Raw genomic sequence first — 7,110 nt, 5'->3', positions numbered from 1 at the left:
AATGGCATATATGCTTCGATCAACATAGCCCTGATAACTTCTAACAAAAGACGATTCTTTCTTTCAGCGACCCCATTTTGTTGAGGGGTATTTGGACAAGTAGTTTGATGAACAATACCATGAGAATCCAAATAAGTTTGAAGTTCATGACCCATATACTCTCCTCCGTTGTCACTACGAAGTATCTGGACATTTGTGTTGTACTGAGTACTAAACAGTTTATTAACCTTCTGAAGCAATAACTTTACCTTACTTTTAGATTTCATCAAACGCACTCAAGTCATTCTAGTACAATCATCAATAAAGGTAAGAAACCACCGTGCCCCACCCAAAGTAGGAACCTTAGATGAACCCCAGACATCGAAACGTAAGATCATAAAAGGAGTTGGACTTTCATTTAAATTTAACGAAAACGATGCACGATGACTTTTTGCAAGTGCACAAACATCACATTCAAAACTTGAAACATCGCATTTAATAAATAACGATGGAAATAATTTCTTAAGGTAACCGAATGAGGAATGCCCCAGACGCCGATGCCATAACCATATTTCATCATTATTTTTTTATTTCAGAAATGTCTGACGCAATTTACTAGAGCTTTCAGATACTAAATCCAAGTAATACAACTTTACTCGCCTAACACCATGACCAATTGTTTGCCTTGTCCAGATGTCCTTAAATACACAAAATTCAGGCCAAAAGATGACAACACAAAATAGAGTGGTGGTTATTTGAGACATTGATAATAAATTATGATCTACAGATGGGACAACCAAAACAGAGTATAAGTTCAATGTATTCATTGGAGTTATAGGTCATTCCCCTACAACAGGGGTTGAGGTGTCATTGGCAGTAGAGACATATTTATGTGAAGATTGGTTAATGGTTGAAACCTGTCTAGAATCAAAAGTCATAATCAATTATCCAAGTACTATTCGAAACATGTGTAGACATATTTAAAGTCTTGCCTACATAATTACCTGTAGTGGTTACTTTCGATAAAGCTTGCTTAACAGTTGGATCTAGGGTCTTCTTAGAGTTTTTCTTTCGATTATAATCCCACCATTCTGGATATCCTAATAGTTCATAACAATGACTTTTGGTATGCCCAATTTTGTTGCAGTGAGTACACTTATAAGTAGTTTTGTCAGATTGACCAACAACTTTAGCAAAATTTGACTTTGCCTTATTGCGAGTCATTATTGAGAAAGCATCAGTAGCTCTTCACTTTAACTAAACTGGAAAAATAATATGAAGATGAAGATAAAGATGAAGGCTCTTGCTCTTTCAATCAATATAAATTCACAAAACAAATTCAAGACCGTTGGCTCTGATACCAAGTTGAAATTGACCAAAAAAACTTGTTTTATTCCTTGATGGTTTACAAAAGAAATATAAGACTCTATTTATAGAGTTACAATACTACTAGTTTCTAATTTTACTAGTTCCTAATATCTTACTAGTTTCTAATAGTTTTATGCTAATATATTTACTAGTTCCTAATATCTTACTTGTTTCTAATATTTGATATTTCCTAATATTATTATATGGGATATCTTAACACATAGAAAGATATTACAACAAAAAGAAATATGGGAAAATGATTGTTGATGAAATTGAATTTGAATGAAGATCAATTGCCCATCTTCCTCAAAACCAATATTGCATTAGAACTCTTCGGGATTTAAAAAGTGCATCTAATAAAATAGTTTTTTTTTCAAATGAAAGATGTGATATTTCATTTTGCTTCACATGACATCCGAACTAGGTTGACACCGGATGAAACATTTATCATTACAATAGTTCTGGTACACACAATCTCTGCCTTTTTAACATCTACTAAAATAAGATGACAGATAATAAATTATTATATAGAAGACTATAAAAGCACAACAATTAAGTTGGATTCAGCGGGTTTATGAACACAGAAATAACATCTACCACAACATCTCCCATGGGACTGTCAAACTCTAAAACTTAAGAGTGTCATTTACTTTTTCAACAAGAAAAAAAAAGAGTGTCATTTACCATTTTATAGAGTTTTTGATAATATGATTATTTGGCCCTGGGCTAATCTTACAACCAATGAAATCCTCAAACCCAAAAAACATTACTCAATCCAGATTTTGCAAGAAATAAAAAAGACACACTCAAAGCAAAACCTCGTTTTGAATCTAATCAAAATAAAACCATCTTCAACTCAACAGTACGAGAATTTATAGATAATTCAAAACTTCAGAGCAACCATCACTTTGTGATCTTCATCAAAAAAAACCATCACTTTATGTATCCAGCGTCACTCAGAATCTTTTATATATGCCACTATAAATCATTTATTACATTTTTTTTCATTGAAATGAATAAAATTGATATTTGTGTTTAATCTTCATGACTTATTTGTGTATAAATTTTTCAAATTAATTTATGACTAGAATGGTTCGGCCCCCCGCTAACAAAAATTCTTTGTGGCAATAAAGATGAAGTACAAAGAGCGATGGGTCCCATGTAAGTAATATTTATTTTATTTATCTTCGAATAGATGATTTATGATAGTGATGTTTAATACTTTTCTTTCTTTTTTGTAGTGACAAGGGCAATGGATTATCTTCGAATAGATGAAAACTTCTGAACTTCAATACCCAAGAAATAATGAAGATCACCAAGCTTCTTCACAGCAAATTCTTTAGTTAAATCAGTAAGAAGTTGGTTGAGTAATGTTAAAGTAGATCCAAGAAGTATGAAAACGGGAAATCAACCAATCAAGTCACTAATTTATCTTATTCCTACTTTGTTCTAATGTTTATTAGATATTAACTATTTTCAATTTTTTAATGGTACAGTAAGTTGAAATAAATAATTTATTACATTTGTTTTATTGAAATGTTTTTTTAGTTTATATTTTGCCATGTATGCCACTTTAATTTTTATGTATCAAATATATATATATTATAAATAATTTATTACATTTGTTTTATTGAAAGGAATAAAATTGATATTTATGTTTAATCTTCATGACTTATTTGTGTATTTCAAATTAATTTATAACTAGAATAGTTCGACCCTCTGCTAACAAAAGTTCTAGTTCCGTCCTTGCATGATTACCACATACTTAAATATAGTAGCTTCTTTTGAAGCATTCAAACTTATTGAAAGAAAAGTAGTTTTTTTGTTGAACAGATAGAAAAGTAGTTGTAGAAACTTTCACATATCCAAATGAAGCATTAATGATTTTAGACAAATTCATTTTGCTAAAAGATTTTATTCTGTTTTATTTTTGGCTACGTTATTTAGACACATTTCCTTTCAGTCACTTAATTTTGTTACTGTTTTTTGTTTTTTTGTCGTGAATATAAGTTTTGGTTTGCGCTAACTGTTCTTAAATTTTGTTAACTTTCATGTAGAGAGCCTTAAAGGATGCAACTGTTAGAAAATCTAAAGGGAATGAACTATCTAAGAGCATCTTCAATGCAAAACTCAATCATAGAAACTTAGAGTGTCACGTAAGACTTTTGGGGGGTTTTTTTGTTAAAAATCATCTCCAAGGCAAAACTCAACTAGGATCTCAAAGATGACGTGTTGAGGGAGGAATAGAGATATCTCAAGAGGACACTCTATTTCTAGAGTGTCTTCTTAATATATCTCTATGGGAAGTTTTATAGGGGTCTCCCATAAGTGTTATAGGCGCCTCCTTCCTTCACAATCTCCCATTCAAATTTGCCTTGAGGGAGACCCTTATAACACTTATAGGGGGGCCCTTTAAAACTACCCCTTCTTCGAGGCGGTTGAACGACAACCTAAGTATTTTTTTTTTTACAAAAATAACAATACAACGTAAGTAAATAAACACAAGTTTAAAGTTTTGAATTGGAGACACGAGAAATCTGAGGATCTCTATTTTCGCCATCTAAGAGTTAGAATCTCAATCGAAACTTACACATGACATATATAGATTTTTTTTGGGTTTTGCGTTGGAGATTCTCTATGTTGATACTGCTTTATAGTGTAATTATAAGAGTACTACTATTATTAATTGTTTGTTTTTTGTTTTTTTTGTTAGGATTGCTTGTTTTTTGTAATGTTTTAAAAAAAAATATATTGTATATATTTATTTTTAAGGTAATGATTACATACGTTGAATATGAAATGAACTAGAAAACACGAAGTAAAACAAAGCAGATTTTTTGTTTTAATTTGTAAAGGCTACAAAAAAGAAAGGATAAACCTGTAGTTTTTGTCATTTCTCATAGTTGGGATGTATCAAATAATAATTTTTTAAATTTTATTTTTATAATCTTAATCTTAATAAAACTTTGTCTGTATCTTAATAAAAAATTATTTTAATCTTAGCAAAGAATTTTTCTTAATTTTAATAGAGATTGGTTTTAACTTTAATAAAGTTTTTTTTAACTTTCATAAGTATTTATCTTTTCTTTCAAACAAATTTTTAAACTTTAAACTAATTAATAGATCTTATCGTCTATCATATTTGTATATTCTCCTAAAAGTATGTTAAATGCATCATATATCTTTTAAAAATATTATTTTTTTAAACATCTTATATAATAAGACAATGGTACTATATCGACTTATAATATCTTATTAAAATACATTTTAATTAAATAATGTAATTACCATGTAAGTAATATTTATTTTACTTATCTTCGAATTGATAATTTATTATATTTAATACTTTTAATTCTTTTTTGTGGTGGCAAGAAGACAGCGACCCATAAACTACAGCTCCGCGATCGACGACTTTACTGGCGGGACAATCCGGACACGAATCATAAAGAAAGATCGTGTTATCAAGGACAGCTAGGTTGTTTATCTACTCAGTCTGCAAGTAGGTGTGAACAATATTGATGAACAATGGGTTTCTTTTAATGCTGACCTTGTCTGAATTTTAATAAAGAATAAAATAAATAAAAATTTTAATCTTAGCAAAGATTTTTTTTTTCTTAATTTTAATAGAGGTTGGTTTTAACTTTAATAAAAAAGTTTTAACTTTAATAAAAAAGTTTTAACTTTAATAAGTATTTATCTTTTCTTACAAACAAATTTTTAAACTTTAAACTAATTAACATGTATTATATTCTATCATATTTGTATATTCTTGTAAACGTATGTTAAATTCATCATACGTCTTATAGAAATAATATTTTTTTAAACATCCTATATAATATGACAATGGTACTATATCGACTTATAATATTTTATTAGAATATATTTTAATAAAATAACGTAAGTACCATGAAAATGCTTATTTGACGACTCTATAAGAATTGTGTTAAAGGATGCAATTGTAATTGGAGCAGATAGGTTTTTTATTAATCTTTAGACACGACAAAGTAAGTAACTTATTTGAAGTTCATTTATATTTTGTTTTTTATTTTAATTTTAAATCAAAATTGGTTGTAGTGTAGTTTGTAGCTTGTGAGACCGATATAATTTCCGTTTATATTTTCTAATTTTAACTTCAATATTAATGTGACTCTTTAATATTATATTTGTTCATGTTCGGTTGTATCAAATAATAACTTGTTAAAAAAAAATTTATAGCCTTAATCTTAATAAAGCTTTATCGAATAAAGATTATTCTTATTTTTAATAAATATTTTCTTAATTTTATTAAGTATTTATCTTTTTCTTATATATAAATTTATAAACTTTAGACAAATTAATAGGCCTTGTCGTCTGTTATATTTGTATGTTCTCTTGAACATTATGTTAAATGAATTCCATATCTTATAGATATAATATTTTATAAGCATCTTGTATAATAAGACAAACTTACTATATCAGCTTATAACATTTTATACGAACGTATAACAAAATACTACTAATTTCTTTTCACTTTTATTATGGTGTCAAAGTTAAGAACTATTTGAGGGTCAAACTAGCTGAAACCCCACGCCGGCCTTCAATTCCTGAAGTAGCTTCAAGGGCAATGGATTATATGCAAAAGAATAAGATCGTTGACGTCTATTGCTTAGTAGGGGGTTGGGACATTAAGGATTCAGGCAAGTAGAAGAAATAGTTGATAGTTTTGGAAATGGAAAAGTGTTCGGTTGTCGAAGACAAGATCGTTCTTTGTGGCAACAAAGACGAAGTAGAAAGAACGATGGGTCCCATGTAAGTAATATTTATTTTACTTATCTTCGAATTGATGATTTAAGATAGTGATGTTTAATACTTTTCTTTCTTTTTTATAATGACAAGAAAATGACGACCTATGAAAATGTTGTTGCATGGGCGTTCAATGCTATAAACTACAACTTCACGATCGACGAATTCACTGGCGGGACAACTAGTACATAGATAATAAAGAAGGATCGCGTTATTAAGAACAACTAGGTTGTATATCTACTCAGTCTGCAAGTAGGTGTGAACAATATTGATAAACAATTAGTTCTTTTAATACGTACTTAGGTAATCGAATTTTGAGTTCAGGAGACACATTTCTAAATTATGATTTTCTTACACAAGAAGAGAACTCCATTATTAAATATATGAATACTATGTTGTGTTGACAATTTGTTTTTCCTCTTCTTTTATTTTAATTCAAGGATCTGTATAAATCACTTGCGCTTTTAGGTCCGTTCTTCTCAGTGTTCTGACAGGAGAGGATGAGTTTGGCCATATTGTTGCGTTGGAATTAGGTTTCAGTTTGGGCTAGTATTTTATCTTTTATGGACTTTGTGTCCTTATGTGAGGCTTTCTTGATGTATCATTAGGCCGATTTAACTGCCTGCCTCTTTTTTCTTTTTGGTTTCTCTTATATTTCACATCTTTCTCATTCTTTCAATATTAATTTGAAGTTTCAAAAAAACAAAACAGAGAAAAAATTACACTTAAAATTTCCTATGCACGGTGAATGCACGACGAAAGTTAAAGTGTGTGGACAGTTCGACCAATTCTTAATTATAGGGAACGACTATGCTATTATATTGGATATCCATCTGAAGTGACGACATATATTTACACATATGTGACCAACGTGACTTGGCCTGGCAATCTATTACAAAATCAGTCTATCTACGAGGTAAAAGCATAATCTTCTATAATCACAATTGTTAGACTAAGAGATGAAAGCATAAGACTACCATA

The 7,110-nt window shown here is 29.4% G+C and overlaps 1 non-coding gene across 1 annotated transcript; it reads right to left on the bottom strand.

Annotated features, from left to right (window-relative positions):
• Window positions 1-1,591: 1,591 nt before the first annotated feature.
• On the bottom strand, window positions 1,592-1,831 carry LOC147532147 (small nucleolar RNA snoR135). The gene has a single exon (XR_015228503.1). It is a non-coding gene; the product is annotated as a small nucleolar RNA snoR135 (small nucleolar RNA).
• Window positions 1,832-7,110: the final 5,279 nt, after the last annotated feature.

The sequence above is a fragment of the Eschscholzia californica genome, unplaced genomic scaffold, assembly GCF_041429995.1.
Source record: "Eschscholzia californica isolate CP2 unplaced genomic scaffold, dmEscCali1.0.p SCAF_6, whole genome shotgun sequence".
NCBI lineage: Eukaryota > Viridiplantae > Streptophyta > Magnoliopsida > Ranunculales > Papaveraceae > Eschscholzia > Eschscholzia californica.
This window is presented reverse-complemented; position numbering and strand designations above follow the sequence as displayed.